Raw genomic sequence first — 12564 nt, 5'->3', positions numbered from 1 at the left:
ATATATGAGAGCTCTATGCACATGTACACCTGCAGGCCAGAAGAAGGTACCAGGTCACATTATAGATGGTTGTGAGTCACCATGTGCTTGCTGGGAATTGACCTCTGGGAGAGCAGACAGTGCTCTTAACCCCTGAGCCATCTCTCCAGCTCCTGCTCCAGTGTTTTGCCTTCTGTTTTATTCCCTCCTGTTCTACTGTATTCTTGAAAGTCTATTTTCAGGAAGATATTCTTGTGTGTGTGTGTGTGTGTGTGTATGTGTGTGGGCGTGTATGCACGAGAGCATATGCATTTACACACTTGTGGGTGCATATGTGTGAGCATGCATGTGTGTATGTGTGTGCTGTATGCGTGTATGCATGTGCACTTATAAGTGTGCATGCGTTGGACAGAATTGATGTCTTGTGTCTTCCTTGATCGCTTCCCACTTTATTTACTAAGGCAGGGCCTCTAACCAGACCCAGAGTTTCCTGGATCCAGCTGGTTCAGCTAGCTTGACCGGGAGATCCCCTCTCTGCGTTCCCAGCAATGGGGCTGTGGGCAGCTCCCTTGCCTGCCAGGCGTTTGTGGGTTCTGAGTTCCAGCCCTTTATGGTCGCAAGGCAAGCCACCTGCCGAGCCAACTCCCCATGCCCAGGAAGGTGCTCTCCTTCCTGTTTGGGGATCACGCATAACAGAAGGTCTGACCCGATGGCACAGACACACGTTCACTTTTGACACTTGTTTTTTCTTTATGAGGATTTTTAACTCGATCTCAGTTCCAGCTTGCAGCCGTTTACTCATCCTCCCCCTGACCCCCAGAGTGGGTTATCCTGCACCCTTGTAATGCTTTTGCCCTTTACCTCTTTTTTTGAGTGGGTGGCTGAGCACCAACTAGGGGCAGTGCCACTGGGAAGTCTAGCCTGGGGGGTGAAGCTGGTGAACCCCTTTCCCCGGGCACTGACGTTTCAAGTGCCCCATGCTCAGCCTAGGCAGCAAAGCAGAGCTCAGTAGAGCCTAAGATCTGAATCTCACTGTTCCCTCCCACGTCCCTCTGACTACTACGGCTTCTTCCTAGGCCAGGAGGTAGAAGACACATCATAGTTTTGACATAAGGCCCCAATCACAGGCAAGCAGCGGTGGCTACTGCAAATGTATCGATTTGTTTTTTTTTTTCCCCCTCCATAGACCAGCTCGTTGTTTGTAGGTAGAGGGGGAGAGAGAGCCTGCGAAGGGCAGAATCTACTTCCTAGAAGCCTGGGTTATCAAACTCATTAATCTACATGTCAAGGGGCTAGGAATGAATAATTGTGTGTAGAATTTATCTGCCAACATGATAGCTACTTTTCAGCTTTCTCTTCAAAGCTCCTTCATTGCACTACCCTTATTATATGCTTTGTCTTCCCCCACAGGAGCCTGCCAGGGTGCCGAGGAATCTGCACCTCAGCCCCTCTGAGGACACTTGCTTTGAAACGAGACACTCCGAGATCTGGCAGCCCCCGAGCCCACTGTGAGAGACTGGCGGCCTTATTAGTGCCCAACACCTTGGCTAGTGTATCAAAGCCACAGCTAATTAGAAGTACTTGGTGAACCTCCTGCTCCATCACTCAGGATACAAGGTCACCTTTTTCTTTTTTTCTTTCTGATTTCCAGGAAAGATATTTTCTCTTGTACCTGGATATAGCTGAATGGTGGGACGTTGTTAAGGACAGCTCTTTCCAACTCCTTTATATTGCTGAGAATGGAACTCAGGACCTTGGATACGCTTTGATACTGAGCCACGCCCCCAGCCCCTCACTGGGGGATTCTAGGCAGGGGCTCTACCACTGAGCCACGCCCCAGCCCCTCACTGGGGGATTCTAGGCAGGGGCTCTACCACTGAGCCACACCCCAGCCCCTCACTGGGGGATTCTAGGCAGGGGCTCTACCACTGTGCCACACCCCAGCCCCTCACTGGAGGATTCTAGGCAGGGGCTCTACCACTGAGCCACACCCCAGCCCCTCACTGGGGGATTCTAGGCAGGGGCTCTACCACTGAGCCACACCCCAGCCCCTCAGTGGGGGATTCTAGGCAGGGGCTCTACCACTGAGCCACACCCCAGCCCCTCACTGGGGGATTCTAGGCAGAGGCTCTACCACTGAGCCACACCCCAGCCCCTCACTGGAGGATTCTAGGCAGGGGCTCTACCACTGAGCCACACCCCAGCCCCTCAGTGGGGGATTCTAGGCAGGGGCTCTACCACTGAGCCACACCCCAGCCCCTCACTGGGGGATTCTAGGCAGGGGCTCTACCACTGAGCCACACCCCAGCCCCTCACTGGGGGATTCTAGGCAGGGGCTCTACCACTGAGCCACACCCAAGCCCCTCAGTGGGGGATTCTAGGCAGGGGCTCTACCACTGAGCCACACCCCAGCCCCTCACTGGGGGATTCTAGGCAGGGGCTCTACCACTGAGCCACACCCCAGCCCCTCACTGGAGGATTCTAGGCAGGGGCTCTACCACTGAGCCACACCCAAGCCCCTCAGTGGGGGATTCTAGGCAGGGGCTCTACCACTGAGCCACACCCCAGCCCCTCAGTGGGGGATCCTAGGCAGGGGCTCTACCACTGAGCCACATCTCTTCTAATTCTTCTTCTTCTTCTTCTTCTTCTTCTTCTTCTTCTTCTTCTTCTTCTTCTTCTTCTTCTTTTCTCTCTCTCTCTCTCTCTCTCTCTCTCTCTCTCTCTCTCTCTCTCTCTCTCTCTCTCTCCAAGACAGATCTTGCTATGTACCCCAGGCTAGTTTCTCACACTTGACGCAGTCAGGCTGGACATGACCTCAGATTCCTCCTGCCTTTGCACCGTGAATGCCATAATTATAATCAATAGTGGCTGGAGGGAAGGGGGGAGGGGCTTCCTGGAGCTCGAGCCAGAAGCCTTTTCCCTTCATTTGCATCGGAGCAGAACCCATAACCTGGGGAGGTCCAGGTGTGCTGAGCGAAGCCGGGGCGCTCTTCGCTGCCTTGTATAGGCTGGAACAAGGACACAACTTAAGAGATCTGGCTACCAAGTCTCAGAACCAGAGGGGAGGCACTCAGGACGGGTCCTTCAGTCATAATGGCTGCCCGTGAGGAGCAGGAAGCCACGGAGGGAAAAACCGAAGATGTGGCCTTTCCCGTGCTCACTGAGGGGGGGGGTACATCAACTGAGCACTCTTGGCTGCGACCCCCTTGCCAGGCGCATCCCCCCACCCCACCCCCCAGCCCCACAGCCTCTGCCCTGTCAGCTACATTTATGATGTGCTCATAATTAAACGTCCACGAAGCTGGCGGCGTGCTGACCACAGAGGGGCTATAAGCAGTGAGATAGATGAGACCGGGAGACGTGATATTGCTTCACTTGTGGGGCCTCAGCTGATGTTAAAGATTTTCAGTGATAATTATTAATATGTGACCTGGCTGGGTCTCTATGTGAACAACCACAGTTTTAATAAAGTGGTAAACTTCGTGGTCGCTGTGTTGGCACATCCTGCGCTTGACACATTCGGCTTGCACTTCGGAGCCATAGATGTGTGTCTTCTCTCGGTTTTTGTTAGTATTATAACAACCCGTGAGTGGAAACTTCGGCCGAAACACAACTGATGGAAAGCTGCGGGGAAGGACCGTGGGCGTGGCCTCTTCACGAACCGGTTCCTAGCGCCAGCTGGCCACATGCGTGGGCTCCTGCCGCTCTGGTTGGTTTTTCTGTCAGCTTGACACAGGCTAGAGCAGTGGTTCTCAACCTTCCTGATGCTGCAGCTGTTTAACTCAGCTCCTCGTGTGGCGGGTGATAAGCATTCCTCTGCCTGCCCGGCCAAAATGAAGATCAGAGTTTATAAATTGCAGGTTTAATTGGGGCAGCTCTCGGTAGGCTCACCAGCCCCCGGGGCCAGGGAAGTCGCCATACAGGGGGACACAGAAAGGCTGGGGTGGTGGGGCGGAGGTGGGGAGAGGAAAAGAGAGAGAAATCCAAAATGTCTGAATCATGTAGTGACCAGCCTCTGGGGAGGGGAAGCCTTGGGCTGGGACGTTCAGGGTAGAGGGCGGGGCACACAGCCATGCTCTGTAACAGGTAGAGACTGATGCATGCTGGGAGAACCTGGAGGCCAGGTCCTGCTTTGGTTAAAATGGCACCTCAGCTGCTCGTCCTGGGTGTGAAGTTCAACAGTGATGACCTCCAACCACACAATTATTTTTCACCGCTACTTCATACCTGTACGAACCGTAACGTAAATGTCTGTGTTTCCCATGGGCTTAGGTGGCCCCTGGGAAAGGGTCATTCGACTCCCCCCCAAAAGGGTTGTGATCCATAGGTTGAAAACTGCTGATCTAGGGTTACTTGGAAAGAGGAACCTCAGTTGAGAAAATGCCTCCATCAGATTGCCTGTAAGCCTGCCTGTGGGGCTTGCTTCTTCCTCTTCTTCTTCTTCTTCTTCTTCTTCTTCTTCTTCTTCTTCTTCTTCTTCTTCTTCTTTTCTCCCTCCCTCCCTTTCTCTCTCTCTCTCTCCTTTCTTTTTCTTTGATTAATGATTGACTTGGCAGATCTCAGCCCACTGTGGGCAGTGCTGTCCCTGACAGGTCGTCCTGATGTGTGTGTGTCTAAATCTACACCTGTATCATTTATATCTATATATTATATATGAAATTTCATATATATATAAAATCAGGCCTAGCAAGCCAGTAGTCAGGATTTCCCTGTGGTTACTGCTTTAGTTTCTGCCTTGCCTTCCTTCCACAGTGGACAGTGTGATCTGGGCATGTAAGTCGCATGAACCTTTTCTTCCTCAACTTGCTTTTGGTCATGGCGTTTTCCCCCCCATAGCAACAGAAAATAAACTCAGACATCTTCCCACTTCTGTTCCCCACTTAACACCTTTTCTCAGTGGGTTGTCTGTAAAGCCCTGGAGATATCTTCTCTGTCAGGACATAAAGAATTGTGTCCTAGGGGATTCTGTCTGTCCCCAGCACTCTGTGTGGCCACCCACAGTTGGGGGGGGGGAGAGCGGGGGGGGGCAAAGACTCAGCGTTGCTTGCGGAGGCAGAACAAATTTCAAACCATCGTTTATGCTCTATAGGTCTGAAGTGTGAAAAAAAAAACTAGGTTTAAATGTTAAAAATGAGCTTTTGAAGCGAAGCTCTGCTGTGCGAACAGGGGTAACAGCATCCATAGAAAGACCTGTGCTTATTTGTGAGCGTCTGAGGACCAGCTGGGGAGGGGTAGAGTGTGGGCTTAGGAGGAAGAGAAAAAAAACCCAATTACAACATTTTGTTACAAGGAAGCAGAAACTAGTTGCCCTTTGACCTAAAAATCATCAGAATGGGATTTTTGCACATAGGGATTGAAAGCACTCAGGAGGCAGAGGCAGGTGGATCACTGTGAGTTCGGGGCCAGCCTGGTCTACAAAGTGAGTCTAGGTCAGCCAAGGCTACACAGAGAAACCCTGTCTTGAAAAACAAAACAAAACAAAGAAAAGAAAGTTGGACTCTCCTAAAATTATGTGTTATTTTAATTATCAGCATCATCTCTGCATGTTGAAGAGAACCCTGTTCCCCCCCCCAAAAAAATTCATTTTCAAATATTTAAAGATAAGGATGAACAGAAACACAACACAGCAAAATAGCTTGTAAAAGCCAGAGGATCTGACGCCCTCTTCTGACCTCTATTAGCTCTGCATGCATGTGGTACAGACACATGCACACACACATACACATACACACACATATACACACACGCACATACACATACACATGCACACACATACACACACTTACACACACACACACACATACACAAACATGCACACACATACACACATGAACACACATGCACACACACATACACACACATGCACGCATATACACATGCACACACATGCATGCACACATATACACACATACACAAGCATGCACACACACATACACACACACATACACATGCACACACATATACATACAAGATATAAAAGAAATCTTCAGGAAAAAATTGAGGGCAGGGCCAACCAATGACTGGCCCAACTTGAAATCTATGCCATGAGAGCGAGGCCACCCCTGACAGTACCAATGATACTCTGCTGTACTTTCAGACAGGAGCCTAGCATAAATGTCATCATGGAGGCCTCACCCAGCAACAGATGGAAACAGATGCAGAGACCCACAGCCAACCGTTAAGCGGAGCTTGGGGGATCCTGTGGACGAGGGGGAAGAGGAAATGAAGGAGCCAGAGAGGCCAAGGCCACCACAAGAAAAGCCATACAGTCAACTGACCTGGGCCCAGAGGAGCTCACAGAGACTTGAACCACCAACCAGTGAGCAACCAGAGACCACGGATGGGACGGACTGGGCCCTCTGCACCCCTAAGCCAGGAGCAGGGGCTGTCTCTGACTCTGCTGTCTGCTTTTGGATCCCGTCTCCCTAACCGGGCTGCCTTGTCTCGCCTCAGTAGGAGAAGATGCGCTCAGTTCTGCTACAAGTTGATATGCCATGGTGGGCTGATATCCATGGGAGGCCTCGCCTTTTGTGAGGAGGATGGAAGCGGGGGGTGGGGGGGGGTGGGGGGGGTGGTGAGAGAAGGTGAGAGGGAGGGGACTGAGAGGAGGCGGGAGGGGGAGGAGCTGCGGTCAGGATATAAGGTAAACAAATAACTTAAATCAATAAGAAGAAAAGGAAAAATATCTTAGGATAGATGTTTTCAGAGGCAATCCGTGTAAATCTGTAAAGGGACAGAAAATATGTCACTCCCGTTTGAGAAGGGGAGGGCTGAAGCAGGGGATTCTCCGCCAGTTCCAGGCCAGCCTGGACTGTAGAGTAAATTAAAGGCCGCCCTAGAGGACTTGGTGAGACTCTGTTTCAAACCAAACCAAATGACCAAACCAACAAGCAGACAGAGAGACCCGGGATCGGGATGGTCCAGTGGGGGGACTATATAGTTAGCATCACAAGGCTCCGTGTTCATTCCTTAGTGGCTGAGAGGAGGGCAGAACTAGACCCAGACAAGCAGCAACGAGTCTCTGGCACCAGGGGACCCTGCACAAGGCAAGAACAGGAACATCGCGCATCAATACTTAGATTTCACGGTTGGTCAAAGCTGTTCCCTAGGAACGCCATGGCCCTAAATACCAGCATTAATGAATGCTGAATAAAAACACACAAACACCAGGCAGTGGTGGCACACGCCTTTAATCCCAGCACTCAGGAGGCAGAGGCAGGTGGATCGCTATGAGTTCGAGGCCAGCCTGGTCTACAAAGCGAGTCCAGGACAGCCAAGGCTACACAGAGAGACCCTGTCTCGAAAAACCAAAACCAAAACCAACCCCACCCCACCCAAAATGTCAGTATTACTAAATCTAAAGTCAAGATAGTAGAATGGATATTACATGGTGATAAATAATTTATCAATAAGATCTGTTTACAAAAAGACACAGTGAATGGATGTGTAATATTAACTAAAAATCAGTTAAAAACAAGGGAAAGAGACAGGCTTGAGAAATAAGTGTGACTGTATTAAAGTGTAGGAGATGGCTTACACACCATCTCAAGCAGGAGGGGATGCGTGGCAATGAGAGTGTAAAAGAATTGCCGCAAAGAACAATCATCCTGAAAGGTACAGTTGTTGTATTCTTTCATGCTTTTAATAATGGAGAAAAGAAACAAGTCGAGCAGATGTCTTTATGGTTGGTTTTCATGTCAGCTTGCTGTGAATTAGGGTCACCTGAGCAGTGAGCCTCAACTGGAGAATTGCCCTGATTGCTTAGGTGTTTTTTGGAAGACCCACAGGCGTGTGGGTGTCACCTGCTGGTAGCCGTCCAGGTTCAAGAGGCCAGGAGGATGTTCACTGGCCTTTGGTTGGCTTGGCTTTCCATCTTGCCTCCGAGGCGTTCATGTGCCCAACTGGCTGCTGATTCCTACACCGATACCGGAGCAGCATTCCCAGGCGTCTCTGTTTGACCAAGCCAGCGGCTCTCCAGGATCCTGGCAGGGACTTGGGGCCAGCATGGGGCTGTTAAAGCACCCAGCCCCGTGGACTGAGCCAGTGGGGTTTCAACCTCTCCAGAGAGATGCAGCTTTTGTGGGACCCCAGCCAGCCTCAGGGACCAAACACCCAGCAGATGCTTAGCCTTTCAGATGTGAATTCGGTTGTTGTTACTGTCTCAGCGTAGCTGCCTTAATAAACTCTTTAATATGTTTAGTATATATTAAATGGCAATATTTAATATATTATGAATAGATGAATGTACTCACCCTATTGCCTCTGTTATCCTAGTGAACTCTAAATAATACAGGTATGAAAAGGTTTAAAAAAAATAGCTGGACAAGTTTCATATTTCTTTAGGAAGTATATTAAGCAAAAGCAATAGCAAACAGAATTTAAATCCTTATTTATTTTTATTTTATGCACATGGTTTTTTTTTGTTTGTTTGTTTGCATGTGCATCTGTGCACCATGTGTGTACCTGGTGCCCAAGGAGGCTGAAAGAGTTGTGCCAGGTGCCTTGGAACTGGAGATACAGGTGGCTGTGAGCCGCCGTGTGGATGCTGGAAAACCACACTCAGGTGCGTTACTTACTTTTCTGTCACTGTGTACTGTTCTGTTTTTATTACTGTGACTGAGGCAATTTGTAGACCGCAGGGTAATTTGGGCCTTGAGCTTCCGGCGGGTTAGGTTAGAGTCCCTGATGGTGCAGCCGAGGCAGCAGGCAGCAGGCAGCTGGAGCAGCAACCGAGAGCTCGTGCCTAGAACCACACACAGGAAAGCCCAGAAAGGTTACTGGGCATTCCGGGGGCCTTTTGAAACCTCTATGCCTGACACTTCCACCTCCAAGTCATGTGCCCCACTCCTCCTCCTCAGCGAGACCTCATCCCCTAATTCTTCTCACGCAGACACCAATTGGGGCCAGAGACCTACGGAGGACGACGTCGCACTGAAACCAGCAGGACAGGGTCCTCTGCAAGAACAGCCATTGCCCTGCACCACCTCTCCAGCATGGCGTATAGAATTTCAGTGACACGATAAAAACAAGAAACCGACCGTACACAAGTCACTCCCATGATCCGATAAAGCATTAGACAGCAAAGTGAGTCTCAACAACAACAAAAAATAGGATTGTATAAGTCTCATCCCCTGAACAAATGAGGAAATAAGTAAAAGAGAGATTAAATCAATATCTACGATCATAAACACAGAAACACTTATAAAAAAGCCTTGTGCTAATAAGGAAATAAAAATGAAAATTATACACTATTTAGAAATAAGCAATAGAGCATTAAATATTAAAAACCTGTGAGATGTGGCCAAAGCAGTTATCAGAGGAAAATTTATGGACTTCGATGCAGTCATTAGAAAATGAGGGAAATTGAAACCAAATGGACCAAACATAATATTCAAGATTCTTGAAAGAACCGAAAATCAAACCTACGGAAAGTTAGAGGAAGGCTTTAATCAAGATTAAAAACTGACATTAACAGAATAAGCAAGGTCAACACAGACAGTAGATTTGATCAATAAAACCTTCTTCAGTTTAGCCAGGGAAAAAGAGAAGATACAAACAAACAGTCCTGGGCAAAAGAGGACATAAGTACACATACAGTTGAATTAAATTTGATAGGATAATGGCTTTATATTAATTAAATATAGGCAATATGCATGATTTTAAATGAACGAAATTAGCTTTTAGAAGTAATAGAAAGTTGAAATCCACTGCTTTTATTGACAAAGCTGAAAAGCTAATCACAGACACAGTTTTATGGAAAACGAAAAGCTCAGATGTCTTCACCACGTAGTCAGGAGATAGAAGACGGTTCGTGGGCTGGCAAGATGGCTCAGGGGTGAAAAGGGGCTTGCTGCTCAAGGCTGATGACCTGGGTTTGATCCTCAGAGCCAACACAAAGGTGAGAAGAGAGAATTGACGCCTCAAAGTTGTCTCCTGACCTCCACATGCCTTCTGTGGAGAGAACATCACACACACACACACACACACACACACACACACACACACACACACACACACGCTCACACTCACGTAATAATTTTAAAAGAAGAAATAATCAATTCCTGTGTCGCCAATTGGGACGATGACTGGTTACTCAACTCACATAATTTTGATGTTAGACTCAAAGCTTCTTCTGCTTAGAATTATTCTTCTGCGATAAGCAAATAATTTCCTCTCAAGTGCTCTTACACAAGAGCACTAGAAAAAAATAGTCCTCAGTGAAAGATAAAACTAGAGCCCTGTGAAACGTTGTGCTGGCTAGTTTTGTGTCATTTGGGAAGAGGAAATCTCAGTGGGGTTAATGTCCCTATCAGACTGGCCTGTGGTTTATTTTCTTGACTGATGATTGATGTGGGAGGGGCCAGCTCATGGTAGGAGGTGCCACCCCCTGGGCTGGTGGTTCTGGGTTGTCTAAAGAAGCTGATTGAGGAAGCGCCAGATTGATTTCCAAAGTGGTTGTACAAGTCTGCACTCCCACCAACAATGGAGGAGTGTACCCCCTTTCTCTACATCCTTGCCAGCATGTGCTGTCACTTGAAAGTTTGATCTTGGCCATTCTAAGAGGCTGCCCCCCCAGCAGGGAATCAGGAAAGATGCTGGGACTTGCTGCTGGGCTCTGGGCAGGGCGCTGAGAGTGGTGCGGAGGAATAGGGAGATGGAAGGACCCAGAAGGTTCTGGAACCCCACAAGGAGACCATTAGGACTGGCAGATCTGGACCCAGGGGGGCCTGCACAAACTGTTGCACCAACCAAGGACAATGCCTGCGGAGAATCTGGACCCCCTGTTCAGACACAACTGATGGACAGGTCACTCTCCATGTTCCCATGGGGAAGGAGAGCAGGGCTGTCTCTGACATGGGCTCTGGAATCTGTGATTTGATCGCTGTCCCTTGGTGGGGGGTGGGGGGGTGGGGGGTGGAGTGGGGTGGGGGGGTGGCCTTGTGGACACACACAGGAATAGGTTGCAGTCTATCCTCCGGTGGGGGCCTGATAGGCTGTGGTCAGACGGTGGGAGAGGAGGGTCCCCCTCTATCAGGGGTCTAGGGGAGGGGAGTAGGGTGGAAACATCATTCCTCCATGGCCTCTGCTTTACTTCCTGCTTCCCGGTTCCTCCTGCCTTGAGTTCCTGCCCTGATTTCCCTCAGTGATGGAGGAAAACCCTCTCTTCCCAAATTGTTCTTTGGTCATGGCGCTTTAATCACTGCAATAAAAACCTGCACTGAGCCAAGTACTAAAACTGGTGAGAAAGATTTCTCTTAAAAAGCAAGACCAATTGGGGTTAGGGAGATGGCTCAGTGGTTGAGAGTATGTACTGAAGCCGGGCGTGGTGGCGCACGCCTTTAATCCCAGCACTCGGGAAGCAGAGGCAGGTGGATCGATGTGAGTTCGAGGCCAGCCTGGTCTACATGAGTCCAGGACAGTCAAGGCTACACAGAGAAACCCTGTCTCCTAAAACCAAAAACCAAAAACAAACAAACAAACAAAACCAACCGACCAAACAAACAAAAAAACCCAACACCAAAAAACCATTTGTCACATCCGTACCATCCCGTAAGGCTGTCACATAACAAGCGACATATTGACGTTTGACTAGGCCCAGAATTTTCCCACGAGAATTTCCCAGGCTCTTGTCTCACTCCCATGGCCCTTGCTCCCACAATCTCTGACCTATGCTTCATTTCTATGTTAAAGGTGTCACAGAAGAAGGTCACACACAGGGAGTCATTCATGCCATGTTATGTGCACGGGGTAACATGTGGTAACCCTTAGAATACGCCTTCTCACGTGGCCCAGTTGCGGGGAGATTTACCACAGTGGTTGCGTGTAAATTGCAGCACACTCCTTTTAATGGCTCAGTAGTATTCCTCGGTGTGCGTGCATGCGTGTGTGTGTGTGTGTGTGTGTGTGTGTGTGTGTGTGTGTGTGTGTGTGTGTGAGACCACGACCACAAAGCCTTGTCCCCTTCAGGTGTCTGTTGGATCGCTGTTTTGATCACAAACAAAGCTGTTAGAAACGCTGTTATCAGGTTTATGGGCGCATGGGGTTTCTTTCTCTGGGATAAAATACTTTAGAGTGCCTTTGTAGGCTCCCGTGGGAGTTGCTGTGATTATATATATATATATATATTTTTTTTTTTTCATGAAGAAGTCTGCCAAGCTGCGTTCCACAGCGGCTTTACCGATCTGAAGTCGCACAAGCAAGCGCCTGAGTGATGCCTTCCTCCAAGGCTTCCCCAGCATGGATGCTTTCCTCCCTCTTTCCGATTTAGGCTTCCTGATCGGTGTGTGGAGGCTTCATTTCGTGTCAGCGTCCTAATTTACATCTCCCTCTGGCTGCTGGTGCCGGCTGTATTGACGTTTGTACGTCCTCGGCAGTGGAATAAATACCTCTGCCTTTTACCCAGTTTTCCAGTTTGATCATCTATGCTTTGCTAATGTCTTTTGAGAGCTCTCTCTCTCTCTCTCTCTCTCTCTCTCTCTGTTTTTACGCTGGATATTGGCACTTTGTTGGATGTGTGCAGCTTTGCCTCGGTGTGTTTCCGAGAGGGTCTGGTTGTGCGGCTCAGCGCAGCCTCAGACCGTGAGC

At 49.1% G+C, this 12564-nt stretch overlaps 1 long non-coding RNA gene across 1 annotated transcript; it reads left to right on the top strand.

Annotated features, from left to right (window-relative positions):
• The first annotated feature begins 292 nt into the window (after nt 1-292).
• LOC311590945 lies at nt 293-12340 on the top strand. Its single transcript, XR_014776998.1, has 5 exons — nt 293-1596; nt 6077-6476; nt 8455-8542; nt 8870-9063; nt 12124-12340. It is a non-coding gene; the product is annotated as an uncharacterized lncRNA (long non-coding RNA).
• Nucleotides 12341-12564: the final 224 nt, after the last annotated feature.

Source organism: Acomys minous, assembly GCF_964271855.1.
Source record: "Acomys minous genome assembly, chromosome: 20".
NCBI lineage: Eukaryota > Metazoa > Chordata > Mammalia > Rodentia > Muridae > Acomys > Acomys minous.
Note: the sequence above shows the minus strand (reverse complement) of the source record. Positions and strands in the feature narration are given on the sequence as shown.